Here is a 15312-nt window from a genome sequence, read left to right on the forward strand (position 1 = left end):
TGTCACTCATAATTACATTGAAATTATGAAAATGTCACACATGGCAATCTGAAACCTTGGCAGCTATGACACTGAAGTTGGCGCAATTTATCCAGAGGATTGCCAGGTCTTTGCGAGGCCTTATTGGTGAACTGATAGCACAGGGAGCTGTCGGGCCTGAGTTATCATCCCCTGCTTTAATGCGGTTTCGGTGTGAATTGCAAAGCAAACATCATTTCGGGTGGATGTGTTCAGGCATCTTGTCCTAAGGAGTGTGCTGTGGCAGGCCTCAGAGGAGGGTATTTTGTAAGAACTAGTGTGTTCTCAGCAGGGGCCGGGCCCAGCAGCAGGCCGATTGATCTCACAGGCCCCGCGCTCTGCATGCATGTGGACGAGAGAAACCAAGCGCGGCAACAAGAGAAAGGCCTCTCCCCCTGACCACCTGCTCCTCAGCTCCCTCGTTAAGATGTTCCCCTGTTAGCTGTCTATTTTACTGTCTTTTAAGTCGGAGTCATCACCTAGAGCCTGCCAGTGCCCGGCCGTAGCTGCCAAGGTTTCAGATTGCTATGTGTGTGACATTTTCATAAGTTCAGTGTAATTATGAGTGACTATGTTCCCCTGTTAGCAGTCTATTTTTACTGTCTTTTAAGTCGGAGTCATCACCTAGAGCCTGCCAGTGCCCGGCCGTAGCTGCCAAGGTTTCAGATTGCTATGTGTGTGACATTTTCATAAGTTCAGTGTAATTATGAGTGACTATGTTCCCCTGTTAGCAGTCTATTTTTACTGTCTTTTAAGTCGGAGTCGTCAGCTAGAGCCTGAGCCTGAGCCTGACAGTGCCCGGCCGTAGCTGCCAAGGTTTCAGATTGCTATGTGTGTGACATTTTCATAAGTTCAGTGTAATTATGAGTGACTATGTTCCCCCTGTTAGCTGTCTATTTTTACTGTCTTTTAAGTCGGAGTCGTCAGCTAGAGCCTGAGCCTGCCAGTGCCCGGCCGTAGCTGCCAAGGTTTCAGATTGCTATGTGTGTGACATTTTCATAAGTTCAGTGTAATTATGAGTGACTATGTTCCCCTGTTAGCGGTCTATTTTTACTGTCTTTTAAGTCGGAGTCGTCAGCTAGAGCCTGAGCCTGCCGTGCCCAGCCGTAGCTGCCAAAGTTTCAGATTGCTATGTGTGTGACATTTTCATAAGTTCAGTGTAATTATGAGTGACTGACAGTCACTCATAATTACACTGAACTTATGATGACTGACGTTTTTCTCGCAAGATGACAGCAACATATATCAGAAATTAAGCAACTTCATATTCTATTAAATCAGATTTTTGTACAGTCCACAGCCTGAGCTCGCGCGTTTGTAGGCACTTTCGATGTGATAATGAAGAAAAAGGTGCTTGGTGAAATAAAATATTGCCTAGTGCCACAAAATGTGTTCAGCCGGAATTGATTCCATGTATCGCATTGTACAACTAAGCCACAGTATTGGTATCCCTTTTGCTTTGGCCGGCAGAGCAGAGCTCTGCTCCCTCTGGTCTTGAGGGGTCCAGAGGACCTCGAGCTGAGCCAGAGACAGGCATCTGTCTCGACGCGAGCCTGGCTGGAGCTTCAGTGGCTTGCCCAACTCTACATCATATAGCGCTCACCAGAATGGGAACTTTAATTATATGTCATTAATACACAACAACAACTCTCTCTTAAAGACATTGAAGAGCTGAACCGGGCGGTTGACCCAGTTCACCATCTATTCCATCCATAAATTATTTTGTACACGGATCCCAGTAGCTGCCGCTCCCAATTCACAACCCTACCTTACTGGAGTGGTTGGGCTCAGACACGAGGCACATGATGATGAATATTCATGAGAGCTCTTTACACATGCTGTTTTATACACAGTGATCTTTAAAGCCTGGCTGAGGTTTGCTGCTTTGCCACATATTGTAAAGGTTTCTGGTCATTTCTCCTCAGGAGTACATCACCAGGGTTATTGTTGCTAGGACATGAGACAAGATCCTGTTTATATTCTTTCACTAGGATAAGGCCATGGGACTGTAGGACTCCCACCAATGAAGGTTTGGACTCGACCCCTTGGATTATAGGCCTCAATTAATGGAGGTATAGAACTCTAACCATGAGACGACTTAATTTATAAGATTCAACTAGTCTATAGATGCTAGAACTCCCCACCAAGGATGTGGCCTAACGGCTAGAGCAGTCGACTTCGAAGCTGGGAAACTGGGTTCGAGTCTCAGCAGGGACGCTCAACATCCTGTGATTCTGGGCAAACCACTTAATCTGCCTTTGCCTAACAAAATGAATGTGTCCATCTGTAACACAACTGGTGCTCATGTAACTTGGCTTATACCTTCGGGTCGAGTTTGCGCTATATAAAATAAAAAAAATAAAAATTAAAAAGAAGGAAGATAAGACTCAATCCAGGACAGAATTAAACTCCTCGGAGGAAGTATAGACCTCAAACTACAGGCAAATGAGATTCAAGTCAAGCAAGGAATGACTCACACCAGTGGAGGTGGGTCTATCATAGAAAACTGTGTCAGAAGGATCTGAATTGAAAAACGCAAGCGCTCAACTGATGGAAGGATATGACTGAATTAGAGATCCAATGTTATTTTATGTTATGTTACCTAACGGTTGCACTTGCTAGACAGGAGCAAGCCACTGAAAGCTCAAACCAGGCTTGAGGTAAATGCCGGCTCTGGCTCAGCTCGGGTTCATCTTAGAATCTTGAGCCCAAAAAGAACGAAGGTTATGTGTCCTAGTGGCTACAGCTGACAACCATGTAACATGGGGGGGAACAAGGTTTAAATCCTGGCCTCAGCTCCGCATTCTGTAAATCTGACAAATCTACCTGCAACATTTAAAAAACAGCATGCAAGGTGGTCTTTGTCTGTTGTTAAGCTTTCACAAGTGCGCACTATCTAAAACCGCCGAAAATAAAATGTGGATTGTGACTGTCGCCCACACGCTAATCTCCTCTTCCAAGAATTAAGGACAAACCATTAATCTTTGATGTCAGATAGAGATACCCATCAAGTGGCTGAACTGCACAGTGGGAAACTCGAAAATCTGCTATCAACCCCGGCTTCCGTGGTTGACCAAACAGTGTAATCCTGAGCAAATATTGTGCCTCAGAGCCTCCTTTTTCATCATTATCACATATCAGAGCAGCTTCAAATAAGTGTGTTTGGGTTGTGTGCAGTACAAAAACCTCTTTTGTGATTGATTTAATGTTACTCTCTGTATGATAAGAATTTAGGCCACATATAGGGTAGAAATGACAACTCACTTGCTTCTTAGTTCACGAATAGCATTTTTAGCATGGCGTGGGCAGGAATATTTGTAAATTTCTGTTTAAAACCTTTCGCTTGCAATAAATACTTCTCGATGCAGAGATACAATCTTATGGACTAAGGTGAAACACTCAATATTAAAGAAACACTTTTTTAAAATTTTGAAGACAACTTATATTCTAATATGTTGTTTCTTGCATGATTTTCAGGGCTCAGCTCGCACATGAGCTTTTACAGCCAGAGCCCACCCTTGGCTTGGCTCTGTCTCGGCTCTCCCTGTTAATTTCTTTGCTCGCCCACTTCTAGTACTTGTAGACATATCACAGTAGAGTGTGGATAATTTGACCTTCCACCTAACCTGTGTTAGTAGAGTCTGCTAATCCACCTGCTTGGGTTATTGGTAGATCTTGTTAATATGGGGTGTGTCTGTTCTTTCCTATGTGTTATTGGAATGCTTATAAAAGTGGGTGTGTGAGGTGTATGGGTTTGATGGCATTGTTGAGAGTTTTCATGTTAGTTCTAAAGTTATAATCAGGCTGCTGGTTTGGGGACCTATATATATATATATATATATATATATATATATATATATATATCTATCTCTATCTCTCTCTCTGCTCCTTTATCCCTCTCTCTCCCTCTCTCTCTCTCTCTCAGCTCTTTATCTCTCTCTCTCTCTCTCTCTCTGCTCCTTTATCCCTCTCTCCTCTCTCTCTCTCTCTCTCTCTCTCTCTCTCTCTCTCTCTGCTCCTTTATCCCTCTCTCCTCTCTCTCTCTCTCTCTCTCTCTCTCTCTCTCTGCTCCTTTATCCCTCTCTCTCCTCTCTCTCTCTCTCTCTCTGCTCCTTTATCCCTCTCTCTCCGCTCCTTTATCCCTCTCTCTCCTCTCTCTCTCTCTCTCTCTCTCTCTCTCTCAGCTCTTTATCTCTCTCTCTCTCTCAGCTCTTTCTCTCTCTCTCTCTCAGCTCTTTCTCTCTCTCTCTCAGCTCTTTAGCTCTCTCTCTCTCTCAGCTCTTTCTCTCTCTCTCTCAGCTCTTTAGCTCTCTCTCTCTCTCAGCTCTTTCTCTCTCTCTCTCTCTCTCTCTCAGCTCTTTATCTCTCTCTCTCAGCTCTTTATCTCTCTCTCTCTCTCTCTCTGCTCTTTCTCTCTCTCTCTCTGCTCTTTATCTCTCTCTCTCTCTCTGCTCTTTATCTCTCTCTCTCTCAGCTCTTTATCTCTCTCTCTGCTCTTTATCTCTCTCTCAGCTCTTTATCTCTCTCTCTCTCTCTCTCTCTCTCTCTTAGCTCTTTATCTCTCTCTCTTTGTTTTGGCTTTTCTGTCTCCCAAATTTTCTTGGGGGGTAGAAGTTCAACCATCAAACTCACTCTAGTGGTTGCTCACGGCGCTTGCTCGCTACACACCATGTGGGGGTTGGTCTCACTTTTACTTTGTTCTCTCTTATTCACTACTTGTGTCTATTTTTGGTGCTCCTGAAAGAATGCCTATGGATACATATGACTGGGTGGGTAAACTGATGTTCTTTAAGGTCATCATCTACTGTTTGCTGTGCTTTGAAAGTTAATACAATTTGAATATGTAATGAAAAATGTGCTGTAAAATTCACCATTTTGGTCTGTCATTTTTGAAAAATTTCTTGGGGGGAGAACCCCCCCAAACCCCCCTAGTGGCCGTCGGGCACGCTCGCTGCGCTCGCTCGCTACGCGCCGGATGGGGGCTGGCTCGCTACGTGCCGGACGGGGGCTGGTCTGGCAAAATTTGCCAGGGCTGCTTTCACTTCCTAGTCCGGCCCTGGTTACACCTTCTACCGGCCACGGCTGGAGATAACTCTAATCACTAGAATATGCAGTAGACCTTTGTACTCTCTACCATTCCTATGAGACTCTTAGAGTATATCCATTTGTATCTCTTCCTTGAGTGACTCTACTATTTGTACATTTGCAATTTTTTCTGTTTGTATCTTTTATGTAACGCATGTAATCCTTCGTCCTTATGTGTTGCAACTGGTTCTTATGTAAAGCGCTGACACCTTCGGGTAAAGTTTGCGCAATATAAAATCGCATTAAATAAAAATAAATAAATAAATGCTGGAGAATTGATAAGGTAAAAATCTAGATAAGAATCCCAGCCCCTTCAGAGGGCGCGGGGCTGGGGCAGGCTCAATTTCACACCACATCAGGAAGTTGGTAAAGTGCACCTGTTTTCGCCAAAGGAAATGATAATTAACTCATTCACCACTGCCAAAAGCACAGCCCTAATTTACTGTAGTCAGAGGCGGGAGTAAATCTATCCATGTTCGAGATAGGGCGGGAAGAATCCCAAAAGTGTGGGACGTGCAGGAGGAAGGCTGTTTGCATTAAAAATGATTTTATGTGAGCAATAACCGTACTTTGGCTAAGCATTTGCACGGTTGTAAATGTACACTATGCATACACACCAATCTGGAACTGCTTATGCACGTGAGTGCGCCTCGGTAGCTACTAGAGAGACAGCTTCCAAGGCAGTCTCGCGGACTCCTTCTGAACGCCCAAAAATAAGTGAATCTCTTGCAAGTATCGAGAAAATCTGGAGAGTAGATTTACGATTTTTGCCAATCGCATTCTCCGCTTTTATTCTACAGCTGTGTTAGGCGCGGTCCGAGCACTCTAGGCTTTGCGTAAAACTTGGATTCCTGCAGAAATCCAGTCCTGGCTTTGCGCTGACGGCTGCTGGGGAGGTGGTACCAGCCAGCCCCGTGGATGGAAGTGGATTGCTAGATGCTATTAGATGCCCGGCGCTCAGCTAACGGTACAAAAAGCCAGGATGAGCACGGGAGTGCAGCCTTACACTGGTAACCGGATTTACTGATGTGCAACTTGTTCAGAAAAGCCAACAACTTTTTTTTTTTGGTTTTCGATTTGGAAAAGAAGTCATCTGACCGCGTGGAGTACAAATTATTGAACAGCCAGCGCAGTTCTTCCATAAAGCTCATTGAAACAGGCAGGGGAGTCGCTGTCTCGAGCTTCGCGGAATGTTTTGGGGGAGTTGGCATACAAACATAAATGTATAGGTGCGGTTTGGACTTTACTAAAGCACCCACGACGAGTCAGTCCCCAGTGAATCGTTTTCGGGCAAAGCTGTCTTTTGTGATTTTTTTTATTTTTTAAACGCACCCTTTTTGGATGAAGCGAGGAATTTGGTGAATGCTCATCCGTAAACAGCCGTGGAATGGGCCGAGGTCTCCAGTGGTGAGGTGAGTGTGCGAGGCTGCAGTGGGACGGTAGACTGGTTTCTGCCTGCATGGTGTTGTGTAGACACGTGTTGTGTCCTGTTACGTCGCCGCAGTGTTTCTTAATTTGTTATGCAAGGCGTAAATATGCATTCCAATTGTGTTCTGTCCCCAGACACTTGTACTTGGGTTAAAGCGGCAGCAAAACATCTGTAATGTCAGTTTTTGTGTGCACGAACTTGTGACAAATGGCTCGGAGCCTGGATAAACTGTGGTTTTTCCGAAAGCTGGCACTTCCAAGTGCTGTTTTAATGACAGCTTCTTTCGCCCCTTCGAAATGTGAGCAATGCAAACCATTTGTCAGGACACATAAACACAGGGCCGGGTAATAGATGGCAGCGTTTGATGGGCCGGGCGGTGGTAATGACATATGGGCTGTAAACTTTGAGAGAAAAATCCCAGCCTCGCCTTTGATGCGCACGCTGCTCTTGTGACCACGGGGTTAGCAGATGTGCAGCTTCCACTCTGGGGCCTAGGGTCTTATGGTAAGTGCATCGGGTCGTATCGATCGTAACGAATGGGGGCTATTTGATATCGATCAGTCTCGGAGCACGTGCTCATCATGGCTGAGGAAGTGCACGCACTTTGTCTCGTTTACAAGCTTTCGTCTGGGAATTGCTGGTATTGCCTACAAGAAGTGAGCAGCCCTTCTGGGGTGTCTGCATGTCTCATAAAATGTCAAGCCGTCGTGCTGCGAAATGTTGTCACTGCCCAATGAAGTTAGAGCAGAACCCTGTTGAGAAGTGTTGTCTCTGAGCACTACAAACAGAGCCACTTTGCTGAGAAGGGCTGGTGTTAACCGTAGAAAGTAGAGAAGTCTTGCTGAGATATGCTGCCACTTTTCATAGAACGTGAAGCAGCCGTGTTGAGGTGTGCTGGCACTGCCCATCGAACGTGAAGCAGCCGTGTTGAGATGTGCTGACACTGCCCAAAGAAATCAGCACAGCGATGTCGAAAAGTGTTTGGTACTGTCCCCGGAAAGTGAGGCAGCCTTGTTATGAAGTGCTAGCACTGTCCAATTAAGGTGGAGAAACCCTAGTGACAAGTGCTGGCAGGCACTACCCATAGAATATAGAACATTCCGGCTACGAAGGCCCTTTGAAGGCCCTTATCTAGCACCTGATGCTGTTAGATTTAGATCAAAGGGCGGGAGCGCACATCGCATTTTCCCAGTTGCACGGGGCACTAGCGCACACCGCAACAGTTCATGGTGCATGAATGTGGGATGCATGGGTGCAGGCTCCAGTGGGTATTGTGAATTGCATAGTTTGTCTGGGCAGGGTGCAAGAGCGCCTAGTGCGCAAACGCCTAGTGAACGGAGCATGCTGCTTGAGTGTTCTCAGGGTGTGAGGTATGGCGCATTCGCGGCGTAGATCAGCCGTGCGTGAATCTCTGTCTGACACCGATCAGACAGGCACCTGTGTCGAATGACGTCGACCGAGCTTGGAGAGTGGTCTACCAATCAGAACTGAGGCCCCTCCTGGGGACCAACGGTCAGATGGGGAACCTGCTGTGGATGGGGCGCGAGGTATACAGTGGGTGCAAGGGCGACATGGTCTCTAACTCGAACCCACCCCTCCACTGGTTGGGAAGTAAAAAAAATCCAAAAATGGTGTAGGGTGGCCTCACACACCTGTGCTCCAGCGCCACTACCCCTGCTGCACCAATTGGAACTACAACAAGAGGCAAGGAATCGATATCGACCGGTCACAGAATGTGAGCCGGGTGACATTTATGTCGGGGCTTGGGACACGTGCGGCTAACGCGTTCCTTGGATCGAATGGCGCACGACGTGTTCGCAGCGGGCACCGATACCCACTAAGGGAACCGCCATCGACCAGGACGTGGGACGGGTGTAGTGAATAATACCACAATCCCAGACAGAGGGCATCATAGGGGTGGACGCTCTGGGCTATTTACTGTTGGTGACGGCTGGCGAACCATGACTGTGCAAGAATGTAGCTATGATGGTGCAACAGGCGCAGTGCACCGGTGCCCTCTGCATCCAATCATATTGTATTAGCATCCAACAGGGGTCAATGGGTCCATTTTATTTGCTTGTATTAGGGCCAATAGCATTCCTGGGACCATGCTGAGGCAGTTTAAAGGAAAAAAGAGCGTTTCTTTTCACTGGAGGGCCCCTGTAATCTGACTATCAGATGGCACCCACCAGAGAAGTGTCAGCGTTCACTGGGTAACAATTTCGAGATGATCCAGTTTGCAACTTTTACTAATTATAACTGTCACAGTAGAGAAAGTGTAAGATGAGTGTTAACACGCATTACGTCATTTGTACAAAATAGAAACATATATGCGAGTTGCTAAAAGTGAGCTATAGTATATGTATTTTTCAAAAAATGTGGTTTTGATTTAAGTGCCGGTACAACATTCTCTCTCTTTTGCACTGGCTCGCGGTTAACGATTGGTACTTGTAGCACTTTATAAAAGGGTCTTCGAGGACATATCTGTTGAGACTGCAACAATATACAAGATCAAACACTCGCAGTCTTTAGGAGAACCATTAGCAATTCTGAACGCGAGGCATCGCGCTGCTAAGTATATTCGAAACCCTAAGCGAGGGTGAGAATAAACAAGTCTATTTTTAAGTTTGTGCAAGATCTTTCCATTTCGTCTCACTTCTTTTAAACCTTCTACCTGACGCGTAAAGCCCGTTTTGTTTGGGAAATGGGATTTGTTTCTGGGCATACTTTCCGTGCGAACCAGTGACAAGCGCGCGACTGGTGACGTCAGTGAAAGGATTCTTCTTCCCGGCTAGAGCTGGAAACAGAAGAATTTTTCAGATTGTAAGTTTTCGCTTTGCTTATTTTTGACACACACAGATATGTAAAACTGGCTGCTTTAAATGCCTGTGTATAGATATATAGCTTTTCCGTCTATCAGATAGATAGAATAGATAGATAGATAGATAGATAGATAGATAGATAGATAGATAGATATGGAGAGACGTCATTAATTAATTACTTGTAGACTTATTAAACATCGCCGAAATAATCAGGAAATCAAAAAGGCCCTCTTCTGAAATTTAACAAAAATTTCAGTCACTGTCACACGTCTGTGTTTTGTTCTATACACCAGTACTCTGCACTCAGGATTTATGGGTTTTCTAAAGTACCCAGAAACAAGTATATTATTGCTGTTGGATGCACAATTGCTTTACAATCAGATTGCTGACTTGCACTTGAGCACTCTATTCGCATGATGGTATAATAATAGGACGTATTTACAGAATTGACAGTGGTATTCATTTTTTCAACCTCGGAAGCATGAGCAGTTGAGTGGACCCACCAACATCCAACTTGATGACTTTCTATGATAAAGCTTCATTGCCCTCGTCATGCCACAGGAGCAGCTTTTTCAGTGATGTTTTGATAGGACTATATTTCATGGGCTACGCTGCTTCTGGTTATGACATATAGGAGAGGAGCAGGGCCGTTTCACTTATTCTAATCACTTTTCCCGATTTCCCAGGCTAAAATTGCCAAATTCCACACAGGAAAGAATTTCCTTGAAACGATTAAAAGCATAAAAGCTCTAATCTTCAGAGTAGGAGAAGCCATGGCGTGAACTTCCACAGTTGACCACAGATTAGTGGAATTGTGAAAAGCAGGGCTGTGCGAATTTTTATTAAGTGACCATAGTCCTGTGTAAACCAAAATTATTGGCCTACAAGTAGCTCGCAGAGTTTCCTACAGAAATATGTTTTTCACAAAAACTGGCAAAATTTTCTTGCGAGTGCCAATAGTTCCGCACAAGTGTTAAAATGGGCATGCCCTATCCACAGGAATTATTGTCAAAAAAGTTTGGGGCACGTTTATAAAAAAAGTCAAACAGCGCAGCAAGCTAACTTGTGCACTGGGTCATAGGAAAAGGGCACACATGCACCGTATTTTAATGATACGGCACATTCATGTCTGTTTCCTGTGCTGGTGCACAATGTGCTGCCTAGTGCCAATATAGGCACTCTTGCAGCATGGTGCGAGGCTGCATATGTTGTAAGCAGGATTGTTTTTGAACAGGAAGGATCATCTTTCTGCACAAAAACAACCCCCTTAGGCAGTTTCCTCTTTCTATGTGTGCTGCAGACTGCAGCACATACAGAGAGCAGAAAAAACCGAGGAGGAAAAAGATATGTCTCCTTGTTAAGCATCTCCAGGAGATACATAGCATTTTGACTCATTCCCAGGTCTACCAGTAATGGTAAAATCTGGTAATGCACCATAATTCATGGGTGGATGCGTGGGAACACCCACGTTCCACCCATGAAACGCCTCCCTGGGGCAGAGTAACACACAGCAGCAATTTGTGATGAGTTACTCTAGATTTATCAAGCCACTCAGGGCCACATAAGGTGGCCTTGTTTGGCTTGATAAATCTAACACAAGTGTTGTGTCACTCTTCTGCCAGTGGCGTAGCTAGACCTTTGGTCACCCGTGGCGGTCCCTGCGTTTGCCGCCCCTTGGCGGCTGCATTGAAGAGTGGGTGGGCGGGGTGCTGGCGATTCTCTACATAGTTGCCCCGTGACAGCCGCCATTGAAAAGGGTGGGGGGTGCTTGCGGCTGCTGCCCCGAGATGGCAGGGAAGAGAGGTAGGCCGCTGCCTCCAAAACTCATGCCGCCCGGGTCTGTCTGCCCCCGCCACCTCCCCCTTGCTATGCCACTGCCCCATTGTGTGGTGCAAGGGAGATGCATCTCTGATACATTTGGCCCTTTATCTTTCAACTTTGAAGGTGGATGGAAGTTGGTGATCTGTTTTTCAAAAAATAACTTAGAAAGGACACGTGAGTCCTGATTTTAACGTGAAAACCACCATGAAGAATACTCCGTGTATGCCAGTTAGAAATTGTAATTTTAAATAGAGTTAACTGAAGATCGCAAAGAAAATGTAACTTGCCTGGTGGGCACACGAAATACCACTGGAAAATCTTCATCCTTCATACTAAAAGAGCAAATCCAGAGGAATACACACATGAACTGAGCGTGCTGAGAAAAACTGACTGCTTCTGCAATTAAAGAATTAGAAACGTTTTCTTGACATTGTAGGCAGTAATTACAGCAAATCACTTCAATCTGTATCCTATCTCTTTAGAGAAAAAACATATTTAGTTACTGAACAGGGTAAGATATTGTTTACTAGAATACCCCAGAGACACCTCGGTGCCATGCTGGCTACTCACCAGTCCAGCACTGATGCAGTGGGGTCTGGTCCATGCTAGACAAAACCCTTTAAGAAGTAAGATAAAAATACTGACTACTTAAACTGAGGGGGCGGAGCTGTCACCTTCTCAATATAGGGGTTCTGATCCAAATAATCATAGTCAACATATACCAAAGCTAGGGGCTGCAGGGATTTTAAGAGTTACAAAAAACAATCATATAGATTGCCAGAATAACAACCATTGGCAAAGGTAATATGTCTGACGTTGTCTGCCTGCCTTTTAGCTTTGTCAATGCTTGTTTTCTTTTGTTATCGTTTTTGTAAAACGTTATTGTTGGGGGTGGGGGTTCCCAGTTCCTCACCTATATAAAAATGGTTATTCATAGTCAACACATAATAAAGCAAAGGACCACAAAGATTTAAAGAGTAACACAAACAAACTAATAATATGGATTGCCAGAATAACAAGCATAGGCAAATGCAATAGGTCTGAAGTTGGCTGTCAGCTTTTTGGCTTTGTCAATGTGTCTTCTGTTTTGTTATGGTTTTTGTAAAACCTTTATTGTTGTGGAGGCTGCTGGGTCCTGTCAATATAAACAAAATGGCTAAAAGCAAAGATATTTTTTATCTCAAAAACCATGATTGCCATAGTAGGTAACAACTTTGTATGAGGATGTGCAAGAACAGCATGCCATCATTCAGAATATACCCTCCCGGGTGATAGTGTGATCTACAAATCTGCATAACATAACTCAGAGTAAAGATAGCCTGTGACTGAAGTGGGTTATCCTACTCTCCATGCTGAATCCGATAGTGGGTGGGAAAAAATGTTAATGACACAGCAACAGATCAATCGATAGAAAGGGCTGGCTAAAAGCCCATGTAAGTAAGTAATCATATATATTGTTAGAAAAATCATAAGGTCTTGGCTAATGCCAGACCTAGACTTTGCACACTTATTGAAGGAAAACTACAAAGTTCACCTGTGAGCACTTCCAAACGTCTGATACACTCAAGATACCACATACAGGGATGAGATACAAAATAAATGAATTATTCAACTGTGCCTTCTAAAATGTGGTATACTTAATCATGTGTATGAAAAGCTTTGGTAAAGGTCAGTATTTTGAAGAAACCATTCAAGCATTAAATGAGTAAATGTAAGACGCATGCACCGAAGCCCACCAAACCACAGTTACCTCTGATAGTTTTCACAGCTGTAGATACATCTGGTTTTTCAAGTTTATTCCATTGTAGACAGACACAAAAGCAGCCGATGTGCGTTTCGTCCTCCTGAGCTTTCTCATGGCTTAACTCTGTGGGACAGGAGGACTGCTTGTTTTCAATCTGGGGTTAAGCCTTGAGAAAGTCCTGGAGGACGAAAAGCGCGTCGGCTGCTTTTGCGTCTGTCCACAATGGAATAAACTTGAATAACCAGATGTATCTACAGCTGTGAATTACTTGTTGGAAAAAGATGCAAATGGAATTCCACTAACTGGTTGCACATTCTTTGTTTGAAGACTATCAGAGGATAAAAGTAACAGTGGTTTGGTGTGCTTCGGTGCATTTGTCTTACATTTTGATCTAGACTGCGGATGCAGGTCTAGTAGATTTTTACCCAAGGTGGGTGGGTAATACGGCGCCACGAGAGCACCCTTGGACTTGGAAATGTTAAAAACTGAATGTTATATGACAGTATAAACTGACTTATAGAGGTGAGGATCTCTAAGCATATCCACCTGTTGAGTAGTACGTATTAAATAAGTAAATGTCTCTCCACTGGAAGACCCTCAAAGGACCAGGCAAAGAGAGCTCTCTGGTTGAGCATTTTTCAGGACCCAACCAAAGCACTCAAAACATAGGGCAGCATTCTTGCTTCGCTCTATTCAGGTAGAGCTTGCTCTAAACATCTTTTACCATTGTATTATGAAAAGAGCATTCTGGAGGTGGTAATGTGTGACAAGTACGCTTGTGCACATTTCCTGTTGGGAATTTTGTTGTGTTGGAGATGTGCTGTTATATTTTTATGCGGCTGTCTTGTTATTGCTGCATTATTGCAATGTGATTTTGTGGTGTTGTATTGCAGTCAAATGTCTTAACTGTTTATTCCTATTTAGTCCTGATGAGCCAAAAGGGGCACATTCCTAAACCAGTGGCTGTCGCCAATGCTCACCTTCTGCCCATAAAGACTTTCCCAAAAGGGGCCCCTAATTACTGTAATACTTATTGGTACCTTCGAAACAGAAAAGGAAAGGAAGACCTCTTAATTTGAATGCACACAGCTGTTTAATACACTGAGGTAAGCTGTCCAGGCACCAGTTTCATGAGTGACTCTCCTGATTGACAAGCTTACACATCTCAACTGCACCATCAGAGATTCACAGTTTGTACCATTCTGGATTTAGCCTTCTCACCCTCTTCTATTGTCTGACACTGGATAGTAGACACACTGGTCTATAGATACATTGATCTAATATGTAACTGATCCTAATCAGGACATTGCAGGCTCCCACAGACACCAGCCTTATGCTGTATTTATATATTATCTTATGCTGTATTTATAAAGCGCACTGACACCGGAGGTTTCCTGGCGCTGTGATTAGGATTGAGGGTGGGGGCCATAGCTTAAATGAGGTTTGAGAAGAGCCATGTTTTTAGGCTCTTTCGGAAGCTTAGTAGGGTGCCAGAGGTTTTAATTATAATACAACTGACTGTATCCCAGCCTTCCAGCCATCCAGAGGTACTGACCTACTGACAAATCTTCTTAGGCGACCAATCCCACCAAAGCCCTATCAACTGTCAATAATCACTGATGGAGCAGGTACCTGACAGAGCCCAGCCCCAATGACCTCTATGCGTCATCAACCTGCTGATGTGTTAGTAGCCTTGATAGACCCTGACTCGTTTACAGAAACACCAGTGGGATTTGTGACTGGTTGCAACCCACACCTTTGCTCTTCAAGAGGCAATGGCCGACCCTGGAATTTAACTATGTATTAATATCACGTTGCACTGCAGAAGCATTTGCCTAACATGTGCCCGAGTCTTCTCCAATTGTGCTGGCTCCCAAAGACGCTAACTTAACATAAGATGCACTGTGCTGAAGGCCTAAAGGTCTCCCGTGTTAGAGGTCTCATGTAGCATTACTCCCCCCCATCCATTCCAGCCACCAATAGGTTTCATCTACGCAGGTGACCATCTCTACCTATATCTACTAGCTCCTTGCAAGATGAGACTGGACATTTGCCCAACTATTCTTTCATGGCCATTTACCTACTCACCACGCCTAGGTTCGTCTGTCGATCCCAGCACGTAACAAAGTCTACCCTAGACTTACTAGCATTTCAAAGGCTCTAATCAGCTTGATTGGTTTCACTCCAGCCCAGCACACCTCTTATAAGGAACCCAAAAGGGACTCAAAACATGTCACTTTTTCTAACCCGTTCCCCACCTAATGACCCAGTATAAGCCTTTCAGAGCTATCGAGTAAGAATGTTTTAGCATTCCAAATAGGTACCAAAGATTGCACATGAAAATTAAAAAGATGTCGAAAAAATACACTTTTACATCTGGAGTTTACATGGGG

The 15312-nt window shown here is 44.5% G+C and overlaps 1 protein-coding gene across 2 annotated transcripts in view; it reads left to right on the top strand.

Annotated features, from left to right (window-relative positions):
* The first annotated feature begins 6019 nt into the window (after nucleotides 1–6019).
* The window catches only part of RSPO1 (R-spondin 1), a 545108-nt gene continuing 535815 nt past the window's right edge, over nucleotides 6020–15312 (top strand). The window contains exon 1 of one of the 2 annotated variants that reach the window (XM_078683781.1): nucleotides 6020–6515. The gene's annotated coding sequence lies outside the window, so the exon portion shown is untranslated. The remainder of the gene's footprint in view (nucleotides 6516–15312) is intronic. The other variant, XM_078683783.1, reaches the window with a different exon arrangement.

The sequence above is a fragment of the Lissotriton helveticus genome, chromosome 3_1, assembly GCF_964261635.1.
Source record: "Lissotriton helveticus chromosome 3_1, aLisHel1.1, whole genome shotgun sequence".
NCBI lineage: Eukaryota > Metazoa > Chordata > Amphibia > Caudata > Salamandridae > Lissotriton > Lissotriton helveticus.